The sequence below is a fragment of the Asparagus officinalis genome, chromosome 8 (genome assembly GCF_001876935.1).
Source record: "Asparagus officinalis chromosome 8, Aspof.V1, whole genome shotgun sequence".
Taxonomy (NCBI): domain Eukaryota; kingdom Viridiplantae; phylum Streptophyta; class Magnoliopsida; order Asparagales; family Asparagaceae; genus Asparagus; species Asparagus officinalis.
This window is the reverse complement of record NC_033801.1, coordinates 2,053,311-2,069,248: the sequence shown is the minus strand read 5'-3', so window position 1 is coordinate 2,069,248 and position 15,938 is coordinate 2,053,311. Positions and strand designations below refer to the sequence as shown.

Here is a 15,938-nt window from a genome sequence, read left to right as displayed (position 1 = left end):
AAAATAGACCTAATTGCTAAATATTTAGCAAAACATACCGTTTTACTAAATATTTAGCAAAATAGGTCTATTTTGTAAATTTTTCCTATAAAACAAGGTCATGAAAGCATAAATAAAATACTTCCAACTTGGATTTTATTGCCATAGTATTTGGAGCCTGCCAGGGGGTCCACCTGCTCTAAATCCCATATCATAGATCTGAAGAATTGAAGTGTCATTGCCTATTTCTTGCTCAAAACTAATCATGAACAATCTATTAAATAACAGAGGATTTTGAATTAAAGAAATGAAAATCAATTGCTAAAGCTAATAAAATCAACTAATAATCATATCATACAAGAGAAATAAGCTTTCACGGAAGTTAACAAACCAACTAAATATTTAAAAAAAAAATTACAAGTCCATGAGATGAATGGCCATCCTTGCATGCTTTTATCAGCGTTAGACTTTTTGTCACATGTTTGGATCGGCCTCTCAAATTAAATTAAAATGTATCTATTACTCTTTCCTAAAGTTTTTTTTTTAATAAATAAATGCTTTTACTTCAAGCATTCAAATACATAGCACTGGTGCAAGAAGAGAGAGGAAGAGGTGGGAGAGCTTCTGGGTTTCTGGTAAACTTTCTTACCTCTTTTTATTCATCTGCTTACTATTGCAATGTTCACTTTCTCATGGTAATTTTCATATGCTTTACTGTAAGCTTGATGTTTGTTATATTGTTGTGTGGTTCCAATCTTCAGTAATTAGGAGGTGGTGTTTATATAAATCAGGGATTTGATGTCTTCAATTGATTTTCATCCATAAAACTGAATCCATGTTGTCTTTCAATCAGCAGTTTGAGGTTATTGCTTGCTGTATAGTAAGCTTAGTTTGTATCTGAATATCATCTCCCTGTCTGTATCCGTTCAATGCTTGTAGCAGTATCGCCGCTAACCTCCTTTTGATTTCGGTACTAAATCTACGCAACTTCTTCTCGTTCAATCATATCTCAAGCAAGGTGCAATATGCTTCTCAACTGCTAACATCGAGAAAATTTCGAAAAGGTTGTTGCTTGCCAGGAAACAGCACATATTACGAAAACAAAAAATTACCAATTAGAGTAGTTGAAAGGAAATTTAGACACAGAACTTCACCCGATCAATTTTGAATATGCTAAGGACCTGACAGCCGGAACAGTTGGAGGGGCAGCTCAGCTCGTCGCTGGTCACCCCTTCGATACAATCAAAGTCATGCTCCAGAGCCAGCCTGCTCCAATTCCTGGAAAACTCCCAAAGTATTATGGTGCTATGGATGCTGTAAAGAAAACAATTGCCAGTTAAGGAGTAAAAGGCTTGTATAAAGGGATGGGAGCTCCACTTGCTACTGTGGCTGGCTTCAATGCCATTCTATTTGCGCTCAGGGCGCAGATGGAATCGCTGTTGAGGTATGAACCTGGTGCTGTTCTCTCGGCGAAGCAGCAAGTTGTTTTTGGCGCTGATGCTGGAGTTGCGCTTTCATTTCTTGCCTGTCCAACTGAATTGATAAAATGCAGGTTAGAGCGTGCAAAAGGATTGTGTCCATTTAATGAATTATAAGGGATTTTCTTCTGCCTGCCTTCATTTTGTTCCGTTTACATTGCAGAACAGGTTACAGGATCAAAATCCCTTATCAGAATCTACCTCCACTACCACAAGTCGTAAGATCCGAAGGTGGCGTCAGAGGTCTCTGGCTTCATCCCAACCTTGGTCCGCGAAGTCGTTGGTAATGCTGTTGTTTTCGGTGTCTATGAAACTCTCAAGCAATATTTTGCTGGGGAAAATAATGCCTCTGAGCTCGGCAATGGTTCTCTGGTTTTGGCTGGAGGATTGGCTGGAACTTGTTCCTTAAGTCTCAGTTTATCCAACCGATGTTGTTAAGAGTTTGATTCAGGTTGATGATTATAAGAATCCGAAGTTTTCAGGTTCAGTCGACGCCTTGAAGAAAATTTTTGCCTCGCGAGGGATTAAGGGTCTTTATAAAGGGTTTGGACCGGCTTTTGCTAGAAGTTTTCCTGCCTATGGAGCTTGTTTCTTGGGTGATGAGATGGTGAGATCTAACTTAGACTGATTTGATTCATAGTATTTCTATTTTTTTTTAATGCTATACGAATTTATTGCCAACATGGTTGAAAAGTGTTTACGATATATTCATTGTGTTAAAATTCTAGTGTTCTCTCTGGAAGAGGAACTCCATGGCTATTGTAGTTTCTAATATATAATCCTCCAGATTGTTAGTAAAGTTTGATTGTGTTACTTTATTTACATGAATATCTGCACGTAAACTCTACTTTGTGTTGAGCTTTGATGTTTAAACGAAATGAGAAATCTCTTATATTTTGTTGGTGCCTGCACATGAGAGCTCAGAGAGAGGATGACACAATTATAGATCCATCACTTATGTCAAAAGGAGTAATCCTTACCAACGAGATCAAACTTGCAATGCATAATTTAACCACAAAAACAAAAAACAAAAAAAAAAATTGGGTGATAAAAACAGTGGGAGATCCCCCCCTCCCCCGCGCCCCCGCGATTCATTAAAAAGAGTTTAATAATGACACATATAGATACAAAATATAGCATTCCTCTCACAAAATATCAAAATCATACAAAATGCCACATGGGCGAAATAAAGTTAAGCTCGGTAGAAGAGTGCATAAACCAGATGAGGGACTATTCACAAAAGCAAAATTATTCACACTGAATTAAACCACCGAGAAGAAAGTCATCTGAAAACATAAAACAACATCCTCATAAATTCAATATCAAAACACTATACACTTGACCTGTAACACTCCCTCTCCTGATGCATAAAACTGTGCATCGAAATGAGTGCATATCCAAATGAACGCACTCCGTCTGCGAAGCGCCTCTCCCTGAACAGAAAAATAAAACGAAGAATAAAAATAAAAATAAAAACGGCAGCAGAGGACCTCTTCTGAGTACCATCTCCACAGCAAACTTACACAATGAAACTTATATAATGTAAAAGAAAACCATACCATACCCAGCATCAAAGAGAAATATGTTTCACAACTCAGGACCAAAAGTAACATGAACAGAGCTTGAAACCTCAAGCTGGCAGATTACCTCCTCGGTTAACGATAATGACTGCAAGAATAGCTTGGACCATTTCCTATTCCTTTGCTTGTCAGCCATCTTGGTAATCTGAGATGATTGAATTTTGAGAAAACCTGCTCTATCGAGGAATCTGGATCAGGTGACATTACTTAACTTTCTTAATACTTGCAATACATCCCTGTCCTCCCTGTTGGGAGATTACTCAGATTCCCCTATTTCCAGACTTAAGAGGAAGCGAAATAAATGCGTAAAATGGGGGACACGTAAGATTTACGTGGTTCGGCACAAAATTGCCTACGTCCACGGGCTGCTGCAGATCTTTCACTATGAAGAGAAATTTTACAACACTCTTAATTTTCTCACAACTCAATCCCACTCTGAAAATTGCTCACAATTTTCTCTCACAAAGACTTTTCTCTAAGCCTCTCTTTTCTCTCTGTTGCTCTTCTATAAGAGGAGTTGTTTCTGGGATGAGATTTTCTTAAGAGTTTGAGGTCTATTCATAGTGTTTGGAAAAATACTATGCATCAATATTTTATTAGTGATGGGCCCGCGATGGGGCCCACGTACAATTGTTTTCTTGCTCTGGGACCCGCTCACCTATCCTCTTTTGATGCTTTGTCAAAAGATGCTGGCTTGGTTTCTTTGGGCGGTGGTTGCAGTCAAAAAAAAATGTGGGCGGCTCCTTCAAAACATGTGGGTGGCTCCTTTTTATTTTTGGTCGTTTGGTTCTCTCAATCAGAGAAGTCATCCTCCCTTCTTTGACTAACAATCTCCCATTTGAAGACTGATTTCAATCTGTCTTCACATCTCGATCTATGCAGCAGCTCTTCCCCGGTCTTGATACTATTGCAGGTCAACTGAAGCTGAACACAGCTTCAGTTTATCAGTAGTCACCGTCTTTATCAGCATGTCTGCCGGATTTTGAGCTCCACTGATCTTTTTAAGCTTCAAAATTCCATCTTCCAGAAGTGACCGGATAAAATGATACCGCATCTGTATGTGCTTCGTTCTGGAATGGAAAGACGGATTCTTCGCTAGATGAATAGCACTTTGACTGTCGCAGTATAAAACATTGTTTTCTTGTTTCTTGCCTAATTCATCCAAGAAACTTTGAAGCCACACCATTTCCTTGCTGGCTTCTGTAACAGCGACATATTTTGCTTCAGTTGTGGAGAGAGCAACTATCTTCTGCAATTGAGAAGCCCAACTCACTGCAGTACCTCCTAGAGTATATACATACCCTGTAGTGCTCTTTCTAATATCAACATTTCCTGCTAAATCAACATCTACATAGCCTGTTAGTATTGTATCTCCATCTTTGAAACAAAGTGCTTTACCTTTGGTGCCCCGTAGATATCTGAGGATCCATTTGACTGCTTCCCAGTGTACCTTGCCTGGATCATTCATGTATCTGCTAACAGCTCCCACTGCTTGAGCAATATCTGGTCTTGTACAGACCATGACATACATCAGACTTCCAATTGCTGAGGCGTACAGGACCTTCGCCATGTGTGCACGCTTTTCCTCTGTCTTCGGTGTCTATTCTTTGGAAAGTCTGAAATGAACACCTAAAGGTGTACCCACTGGTTTCGCATCTTGCATGTTGAACCTAGAGAGTACTTTGTTGATGTACTCAGCCTGTGATAACATCAAGGTCCTAGACTTTGTGTCTCTCTTGATCCTCATTCCAAGAATCTGCTTTGCAACGCCAAGATCTTTCATTGCGAACTGCTTTGATAATTTTTGCTTCAAATTTATAATCTCTTGCAGATCTGATCCTGCAACGAGCATGTCATCAACGTATAACAATAAAATAATGAAGCTATTGTCAAACCTCTTGAGATAGCAACAATGATCTGCTTGGCATCTAGTGAAACCGTCGATGCTCATAAAGCTGTCAAATTTCTTGTACCACTATCTGGGAGCTTGTTTCAATCCATACAAGCTCTTCTTCAAACGACATACTAGATTTTCCTTGCCTGCATTTATGAAGCCTTCTGGTTGCTTCATATAGATCTCCTCCTTCAAATCACCATGAAGGAAAGATGTTTTTACATCTAACTGTTCAAGATGTAAATTCTCAGCAGCTACAATTTTCAACACTAATCTGATTGTAGTCAGTTTCACGACCGGAGAAAAAATTTCATTGTAATCGATACCTTCCTTTTGCTGAAAGCCTTTGACAACCAATCTTGCCTTGTAGCGCTTGTTCCCATTATGTTCTTCTTTGATCCTGTAAATCCATTTGTTATGCAGAGCTTTCTTACCTGGTGGTAATTCAGCTAAGTCCCACGTCTGATTTGACATGAGTGAGTCCATCTTGATCCCGTTGTTTATGCAAAACTCTTTGAATCTACTGTCTTTGTACTCTCCTCCGTTGTCTGACCTCAACCGCTTTATCTTCAGATCAATTTTATTTTTTACCATGGCCTTTTATTTTCTGAAGGTATCAAAGACTTCTGATTTCTTCTTTAGAAAATAGACCCCTACCTTTCTTGTAGAATCATCAATGAAGGTGACATAGTACAGTGAGCCTGCAAGAGATGAAACTGGAGATGGCCCCCATACGTCGGTATGAACCAATTCTAACCTTTCTGTCTTGGGTGTCTTGCCAATCTTTGCCAAACTGACTTTCTTCTGTTTGCCAAAGATGCAATTCTCGCATAAGCCGACATCTACATTCTTCAGATCCGGCAGCTTCCCTTTTGACAGAAGTGTCTTCATCCCTTTCTCGCTCATATGGTCAAACCTTTGGTGCCATAGGTTTGATTTTTCATCTGCATCTGTTACTGCAATGATATTCTCTAAGTTAGAGATTATATAGAGAGTACTATTTTTCTTACCTCGAGCAATGACGAGTGTTCCTTTGGTAATCTTTCATTCATGACCCGAGAAGGTTGTACAATAACCCTCTCCATCAAGCTGTCCCACAAAGATTAAATTTCTTCTAAGACCAGGAATATGTTTCACTCCTTGTAACTTCCATGTGGTCTGATTTGGCAATTTTAATTGGATGTCTCCCTTGCCAACAATCTTCAAGGTTTCATCATCTGCTAGATGTACCTTTCCGAAATCACCGCTGACGTAGTTCTCCATGATTTCTCGGCATGGGGTGGAGTGAAAGGATGCCCCTGAATCAAGAATCCATGATTCAATCGAACTGTTGACGCTTAGAATCATAGCATCACCTCCTTCCTCGGTCACGTTGGCAGTCTCCTGTGCGCCGGTATTTTTCTTTGGTGCCCGGCACTCCCTCTTAAAATGACCCTTCTTGCCACAATTGTAGCACTTGAAGTCTTTCTTTCCTAATCTAGATTTGCTCCTTCTAGATTTTGATCTGCCATGATTTGAACTTCTTTCTGAAGTTCTTCCCCTAGACTCCGTGTGTAAAGCTGAGGAGGTTGAAGCTTCACCTGATTTGTTGCGCGCAACGGAAATTTCGGCAGTACTTCAGCAGCACAACAAGAGTTAGGTCGCAATAAAAATTCTTGTTTCTCAAACGGAACAAGAATCTGAAGCCTAATATCCCATCAAAGTGGGATATTTGCTCTTCCTCTCGTCAGCTCTAGGACTGCGCGTCGAGGGAACCTAAAAGCTATTACAAATCACACAAAAACAGTACAACCAATTTTTACGTGATTCGGCAAATTACCTACGTCCCCGGGGCAAGGAGGGGGGAGATCTACTAATAGAGGGAGAGATTACAACTAGGGTTTACAATCACTCACAAACTAAACCCTCAAACAAACTCTCAAATCCCTTATACAAATAAACTCTCACAAAAGGATGCACAAAACCCTAAAAAGAAAAACCTCTTCTTTTCTTTTTCTTTTGCACCCTCTCTGTAGCCGCAAAGGAATTCGCCCGAAGCCGCACAAACCAAAAACCCTCCTTCGCTTCCTGCAATTTTCTTTTGCTGCCGCCAAAAGAACCCCTCCACTTGCTTGCCTTCACAAAACCCTATGAGGGTTTTTATATTGTTTCTTTGTGGGCCACGAACACGAACGAAACCGGTTCTTTTTCTTTGTCCGCTGGAACAATTCTCCACCTCATGATTCACATGGTTGGGCCCCACTCACTTCACGTGTTCACAATTCTCCACCTCGGTGAAGTTTTCCCAAAACTGAGCCGACACCAACCAAACCAAATGCCTCACTTGTTGTATCAAGTACGCCATGGCAACGGAATCATGACAACGGACTCCATCCACAACAGGTCGAGACCCAAATGGGAGTGCAAACACTCAACCCAAACCAAATAGTGTCTACTCACCAAATCAAACTGAGCCTACACCGACTACACCAAATGCCTCACTTGCTGAGACCCAAATGGGAGTGCGAACACTCATCCCAAATGTCGATGTCGCTCACCAAATCGGCTGCATCTGAAAGACTGCCTACGTATCCTCTTACCCAAGGAATCAAGCCGAACGTAGTTCATCCAAAATGGCCGCCAACGGCCTCAACAGTCACGAATATGCAATAAGTTTCGACAATGATCAAACTTGTTGCTCGGAACTACCTTAGTGAGCATATCCGCCGGATTATCCTTCGTGTGGACTTTCACAATCTCCACATCGCCATCTTCAAGAACATCCCGAACGAAGTGATAACGAACGTCAATGTGCTTCGTCCTCGCATGAAAAACCTGATTCTTCGCCAAATAGATAGCACTCATGCTATCACAATGAATAGTGACGGACCTCTGCGATATACCAAGTTCCTCCAAAAGTCCTCGAAGCCAAATAGCCTCCTTTACAGCCTCTGTAACTGCCATATACTCTGCCTCCGTCATAGACAAAGCCACCGTCGACTGTAAGGTGCATCTCCAACACACCGGCGCACGGGTCAAAGTGAACACATACCCCGTCGTAGATCGGCGCTTATCCAAATCCCCGGCATAATCCGAATCAACATAACCAATGCATAGCTGTCCACCTGTAGTGTCCCGCTCATAAACTAAACCAACATTGAGCGTACTTCTAATGTACCTCAAAATCCATTTCACGGCGTCCCAATGACTCACTCCTGGATCGTGCATGTATCTCGATACCATGCTTACCGCCTGTGATAAATCCGGCCTCGTACATACCATCGCATACATCAAGTTCCCAACCGCACTCGCATATGGAGTCTTCGACATCAACTCACGATCTTCAACTGACTTCGGTGAAAGACCAGCTGAAAGCTTCAAATGGGCTCCCAATGGTACACTAACTGGCTTCGTATCCATGCTAACATGGAATCGCTGTAGAACTTTCTTCAAATAAGCCACCTGTGTCAAACAAATTCTGCCCTTTTTTTTGTCTCTGCCGATCTCCATCCCTAAAATGCGTTTCGCCTCACCCAAGTCCTTCATCTCAAACTCATTTGAAAGCTGAACTTTCAACTCATCTATAGCCGACCTGGAAGTAGATGCAACCAACATGTCATCGACATAAAGCAACAAATAAATGTACGCACCTCCTTTTAACTTGCGAAAATATATGCAAGTATCAAACTGGCTCCGAGTGTACGAATGACCAATCATAAAACCATCGAATCGTCTATACCACTGTCGAGGAGACTGCTTCAAACCGTATAGCGATTTCTTCAGTTTGCAAACTAATTTTTCCTTCCCTACAGCTCGGAATCCCAATGGCTGAGTCATATATATTTCTTCATCAATATCACCATGAAGAAATGCCGTCTTCACATCCAACTGATCTAACTCCAAACCATACTGTGCAACCAAAGCTAGCAAAATCCGAATCGAAGAATGCTTCACCACCGGAGAGAAAACCTCATTATAGTCAATACCTTCCTCCTGTGCATAGCCCTTCGCAACCAACCCTAGCCTTGAATCTCAACGGAGTGCCTTCAATGCCCTCCTTCTTCGTGTATACCCACTTGCAACCAATTGCCTTCCGCCCCTTTGGAAGCTCAACAAGCTCCCATATATCGTTCTTATGAAGAGATTCCATCTCCTCCTGCATAGCCACCTGCCACGAATCAGCCTCCGAACTCTGCTCGGCCTCTCTGAATATAGTAGGCACTAACTCATCGATACTCTTCACCGGAAGTGCATACGCAACTGTGTCGGTATACCGTGCTGGCATCTGTATGTTTCTCCTCTGTCTCCGAACCGCAATTGAATCTTGAACCTGTGTCGTCGGTTCCTGATCCTGCACATTTGTACTCGTATCCTCCGTGTTACCGTCGTGCTCGCCTGGTGTCACCTCAGTCGGCACCTGCATGGATACTGTACCATCTGGACAATGTGGAGCTGCATCGATCTCCACCACCTGCGATATCTCCTCTGTCGGATCGCTCTCCACCTGATGAGAGCTGGAAAGCTTCAAGATAGAAGCTTCATCAAACGTGACGTCCCTACTCAGCACAATCTTCTTATCAACTGGATCCCAAAGCTTGTATCCCTTGACACCACGCTTGAATCCTACAAATATGGCCTTCCTAGCTCGAGGTTCCAATTTATCAGTTCTAAAATGATAATATGCAGGGCACCCGAATACCTTGAGCTGGTCATAGTCATGTGCTGGCTTTCCCGACCACATCTCCATAGGGGTTTTCCCCTCAATCGCAGATGAAGGCAGCCTATTAATGAGGTGGCTCGCATATGTAAGTGCCTCAGCCCAAAAGATCTTCTCCAAACCACTCTGCGACAATAAGCATCAGATCTTCTCTAGTAAAGACCGATTCAACCTCTCTGTCATCCAATTTTGCTACGGTGTATGACTAACTGTGAAGTGTCTCTCTATGCCCTCGTCTCGACATAGCTGCTGAAAGGGGTCAGAAGTATACTCACCACCGTTGTCGGATCGCAACGTCTTGATCTTTCTCCCAGTCTGCAGTTCCAATCTCTTCTTCCACTCCACAAACAAATCTAGGACTTCACTCTTCTTCGTCATGGTGTACACCCAACAACGCCTAGAATAGTCATCTACAAAAGTGACGAACCAATGTCGACCACCAAGTGATGCCGTCTTAGTGGGACCCCAAACATCTGTGTGCACGTAGTCCAAGATGCCCCTCGTCCTATGAATGGCCGTCCCGAACTTCACCTTCGTCTTCTTGCCAAGAACACAGTGCTCACAGAACTCAATCTTCCCACTCTTGGCTCCCTTCAATAGCCCCTGCTTGCACAATGCCTGCAGTGACTTTTCACCTGTATGCCCTAGCCTGTAGTGCCAAAGTCTGCTCATGTCCGCCTCTGAAATCGCCGAAGCAACCTGGCCAATCTCGGTGCTCCCCTTCAGATAATATAAGTTTTAATTACGGACTCCCTTCATCACCACCAACGATCCCTTAGTAACCATTGCTACAGCATTCTCAAAGGTCACCTTGAATCCCTTCGCCTCCAAAGCTCCAACTGAGATAAGATTTTTCTTCAGTTGAGGAACAAATCTCACCTCCTTCAACTCACGGACTACTCCATCGTGCATCCGAATCCGTACGGTACCTATCCCACAAACGCCACAGGATTGATCATTTCCCATGACAACAACGCCCCCGTCGACTTTCTCAAAAGATGGAATACAAATCAAATTTTCCTTTATTGTCTTTTTACTGCAAATTTTCCCACAAACAACAACATTCACATCATTGGCCTTCGGGCCCTTTTTCTTGCTATTCTCCTTCTCTTTGAGCTTCGGGCAGTCTCTCTTCCAATGTCCCTGCTCCTTGCAGAATGCACATTGGTTCTTTGTTAATTGGTGGCGGCCTCTAGACTTTGACCTTCCTCTATTACCACCTTTCGGATATGGGCTTCTACCTCTCGTCGACAAGGCCTCTCCTGAAGTACTAGCGCGGGAAGTCTCCTTATCCTTCCTCCTCAAATCGTAATTTGTCAAAGCGTTAGTCACTTCACTATAGCTGATAGAAGATCTCCCGTTCAACAAAGTGAGCACGAAGGTATCATACTCCTCATCCGGTAAGGAGCCCAACAAAATAATCGCCTTGTACTCATCCGATATCTTCTCATCAACATTCGCCAAGTCCGACAACAACTTCGTATAGTTGTTCACATGAGCCGCTAGCGAGGTGCCTCTGGACATCTGAAATCTGAAGAGTCTTCGCAGCAAGTGCAACCTGTTCTCAACACTCTTTGTGAGATACTTATTGTTGAGAATTTCCCACATCTTCATTGCAGACGCCACCCCAATCACATCATATTTCAGCTCCTGTTCCAAACATGACCTGATCACCCCACAAGCGTTCCTATTCATTTTCTCCCATATCGCCTCTTCATATTTAGGTGGCCTCTCATGGATCATGATGGTCTCTTCCAAATTCTGAGCATTGAGCGTATCCTGTACGTCGCTCATCCACAAACCAAAGTTGATTTTGCCGTCATACTTCACCACACTAATCTTAGTGTTCTGAAAACCAACTTGTATTGTACTCGCCATCGATTTACTGCTTTCACCTTCTTCTCTCATTGCAAACTAACTCCAAATTGTAGAGAAAGAATAAATTTGATAGAATTAGGAACCACCCAACTGAACCCTAGATCGGATTCCAAATAGATCTCCTATCCACACGAGGAAAGCGAAATCTCCAACGGCAACTCCTAATGCTATCTCCACCGAAGCCTAGAACTCCAAGAACCAAGCTTCCAACTGAATCTTTCTCCACCTAACCCTAGATCTGAAATCTGGGCTCTGATACCACTTGTTGCGTGCAACAAAAATTTCGGCAGCACAACAAGAGTTAGGTCGCAATAAGAATTCTTGTTTTTCAAAGGGAACAAGAATCTGAAGCCTAATATCCCATCAAAGTGGGATATTTGCTCTTCCTCTCGTCAGCTCTAGGACTGCGCGTCGAGGGAACCTAAAAGCTATTACAAATCACACAAAAGCAGTAAAACTAATTTTTACGTGGTTCGGCAAATTGCCTACGTCCACGGGGCAAGGAGGGGGGGAGATCTACTAATAGAGGAAGAGATTACAACTAGGGTTTACAATCACTCACAAACTAAACCCTCAAACAAACTCTCAAATCCCTCATACAAATAAACTCTCACAAAAGGATGCACAAAACCCTAAAAAGAAAAACCTCTTCTTTTCTTTTTCTTTTGCACCCCCACTTGTTGCGCGCAACGGAAATTTTGGCAGCACTTCGGCAGCACAACAAGAGTTAGGTCGCAATAAGAATTCTTATTTCTCAAAGGGAACAAGAATCTGAAGCCTAATATCCCATCAAAGTGGGATATTTGCTCTTCCTCTCGTCAGCTCTAGGACTGCGCGTCGAGGGAACCTAAAAGCTATTACAAATCACACAAAAGCAGTACAACCAATTTTTACGTGGTTCGGCAAATTGCCTACGTCCACGGGGCAAGGAGGGGAGAGATCTACTAATAGAGGGAGAGATTACAACTAGGGTTTACAATCACTCACAAACTAAACCCTCAAACAAACTCTCAAATTTCTCATACAAATAAACTCTCACAAAAGGATGCACAAAACCCTAAAAAGAAAAACCTCTTCTTTTCTTTTTCTTTTGCACCCTCTCTGTAGCCGCAAAGGAATTCGCCCGAAGCCGCACAAACCAAAAAACCCTCCTTCGCTTCCTGCAATTTTCTTTTGCTGCCGCCAAAAGAACCCCTTCACTTGCTTGCCTTCACAAAACCCTATGAGGGTTTTTATATTGTTTCTTTGTGGGCCGCGAACACGAACGAAACCGGTTCTTTTTCTTTGTCCGCTGGAACAATTCTCCACCTCATGATTCACATGGTTGGGCCCCACTCACTTCACGTGTTCACATGATTGTCTCCGCCGAATTTCTTCACTAAGAACCAGATCACAAACGTCATCGAACTTTAACTTGTTGCTTCCCGATGAGCTACTCACAGCCGTGACTGTAGCGTTCTAGCTTTTTGGTAGGGAAGACAAAAGAATCAATACTCGAACTTCCTCATCAAACTCAATCCCAACTGAACTCAACTGGGTTGTGACTATGTTGAGTTCATTGAGATGTTGAGCTATCGATGCGCCTTCTATCATCCGCAAATTGAACAGCCGCCTCATTAAGTGAACTTTGTTTGAGGCAGATGACTTCTCATACATGCTGCAGAGAGCCGCCATAAGACCCGTCATGGTCTTTTCCTTTGCTATGTTGAAAGCAACATTGCGGGATAACGTCAATCGGATAACTCCAAGGGCTTGTCTGTCGAGAAGAGCCCACTCTTCATCCTTCATATCATCTGGCTTACTTACTGAGAGAGGTTGATACAGCTTCTTCTGGTACAGATAATCTTCGATCTGCATCTTCCAAAAGCCAAAGTCCGTACCATCGAACTTTTTAATTTTCACCTTCCCTTCATTTGTAGTCATCGCTCCCACTCGAATCTGACTTCCTCTGGATCGTTTCTGACAATTTCTGCGAACCACCGTGTATTAAAACACCTCTGTCGACAAGTCGATATCGCCGGCAAAATTTCACTATTCATGAAATTCACTATTCATGTGAATAGTAATCTCGCAGAAATTTGACAGACGTCACAACCAGAGCTCTGATACCAGTTGTTGGGAGATTACTCAGATTCCCCTATTTCCAGACTTAAGAGGAAGCAAAATAAATGCGTAAAATGGGGGACACGCAAGATTTACGTGGTTCGGTACAAAATTGCCTACGTCCACGGGCTGCTGCAGATCTTTCACTATGAAGAGAAATTTTACAACACTCTCAATTTTCTCACAACTCAATCCCACTCTGAAAATTGCTCATAATTTTCTCTCACAAAGACTTTTCTCTAAGCCTCTCTTTTCTCTCTCTTGCTCTTCTATAAGAGGAGTTGTTTCTGGGATGAGATTTCCTTAAGAGTTTGAGGTCTATTTATAGTGTTTGGAAAAATATTATGCATCAATATTTTATTAGTGGTGGGCCCGCGATGGGTCCACGTACAATTGTTTTCTTGCTCTGGGACCCGCTCACCTATCCTCTTTTGATGCTTTGTCAAAAGATGATGGCTAGGTTTCTTTGGGCGGTGGTTGCAGTAAAAAAAAATGTGGGCGGCTCCTTTTTATTTTTGGCCGTTTGCTTCTCTCAATCAGAGAAGTCCTCCCCCCTTCTTTGACTAACACTCCCCATATTCTAATTTAGTCTGGGTTTGATTCATAGATTTTCTGTTGTTTTTTAATGCTATACAAATTTTTTGCCAACATGATTGAAAAATGTTCATGATATATTATCCATTGTCGTAGTTTCTAATTTTAATCCTCCAGATTGTAGTAACAGTTTGATCATGCTAACTTAATACGTGAAATCTGCTACATTCAGATTCTATTTTCTGAAGTGTGTTGATTTTTAAATGGATGATAAATTCTCTTATATTTGTCGGTGCATATAGAAAGGGAAGATGATACATGTTCCTGAGAGTAACACAGTTTATTATAAATGCACCCGTAGATATTGGAATGTTGAAAGTTGATGGTAAAAAAAAAAGGATAATGCGTGACGCAATTATGTATTCATCACATACTTTCTTAAAAAAGAGTTGCATAGAAGAACTGCAAATAAATTTCCCAAAACAATAAGATGACCTAACTTCTTTGAACAAGCAGTCAGTGTCCCACTCTCTTCAGAGTCAAAATTTGCTCACTATTAAATTCAAATTATTCACATTCTCAATGGACCCACAGAGAAAAAAAAATCATCAAAAAATATCAGCGTGAGAAACAAAACTTTGCAGCTTGCTGCAGAATAGGCTCAAATAAAATTTTTAAAAGAAAAATCTAACTGATGCAAGGCTTAAATTGCTAAAGTAAACATCATAGCTAACTAGGTGAAGATGAAGGAAATCTCATGGAAGATGGCGTTTTGCCGCAGGTGACATGAAGGTGAGGATGTCCACTACAGAGGCCATGGAACTCAAAGCAACCTTCAAAACCTCTTGAGAACAACCAGGCTTCACTATTTGTTTAACCTGCACAGATAATAAAAATGGAAAAAAAAAATTAGAAATTCTGAAATGAGAAAATCATCCTAATCCAATGCATATATATGTCCTGGGAAAGGAAAAAAAATTCCTAAAAACCACGATATGGTCACCGTGTAGAGCCAAGCATAGGAATACCTTGATTAAAGAATACAATATATCTGATATTTGTATTGATTCATTATAGAGATTGAAACAAGATGGGTACAGAGATTGTTCTGAAATAGGGAATGTACTAGTGAATATTTACCTTGTCTAGATACGATTGCAGCTCTTTAACTCTCCCCATGTAGTCCTGATCCTCAACGCAAAGGCATATGGTCTTGCTATCGGCGCCAGGTCCTTTGTATTGGATGGGACCCGGATTGGAATAGAGGTCGTCCATCAAGAACTTCTCAGCATCACGAAGTAACAACCTGTCGCAAAATAGCTTCACGTCTAAGTAGCATATACATGTAATTGATCAGGAGAGGAATTTGAGGTGAGAGCTAAGGAAGAGGATAGGTTTATGGTTCCCTATTAATTCCTCGTGGACGTAGGTCGAATTATAAGTTTGTTTTCACAACAAATATTATTCATAGGATGAAATTTCCTACGAAAAATGTAATAGAACCATGGTTTGGTTCCGCATTAGATGTAATCTCTTTATTTTATAGAGAGGAGATACTTACTCATATGGCTTTCCTTTCAAATCTATAGCAACCGGGTGGATTGATGGTTTGCCGATTAAAGAAGTCCCAGGACCTCTTAGCATCCTCCTTACAGTCATCATAGCCTGCCGAAAATCAAACTCAGTAAAACTAGAAACATCTTTTTTCAGATTTCGGGATAGAGCTTTCATGAACATAAAATCAACGAAAACTAGGGGAAGGAGGGAGTAGAGAACCCACTGTAAATGGAGCGCCG

At 41.8% G+C, this 15,938-nt stretch overlaps 2 pseudogenes; one reads left to right on the top strand and one right to left on the bottom strand.

Annotated features, from left to right (window-relative positions):
• Window positions 534-2,207, top strand: LOC109819462 (annotated as a pseudogene).
• LOC109820007 overlaps window positions 14,675-15,938 on the bottom strand; it is a 6,365-nt pseudogene continuing 5,101 nt past the window's right edge.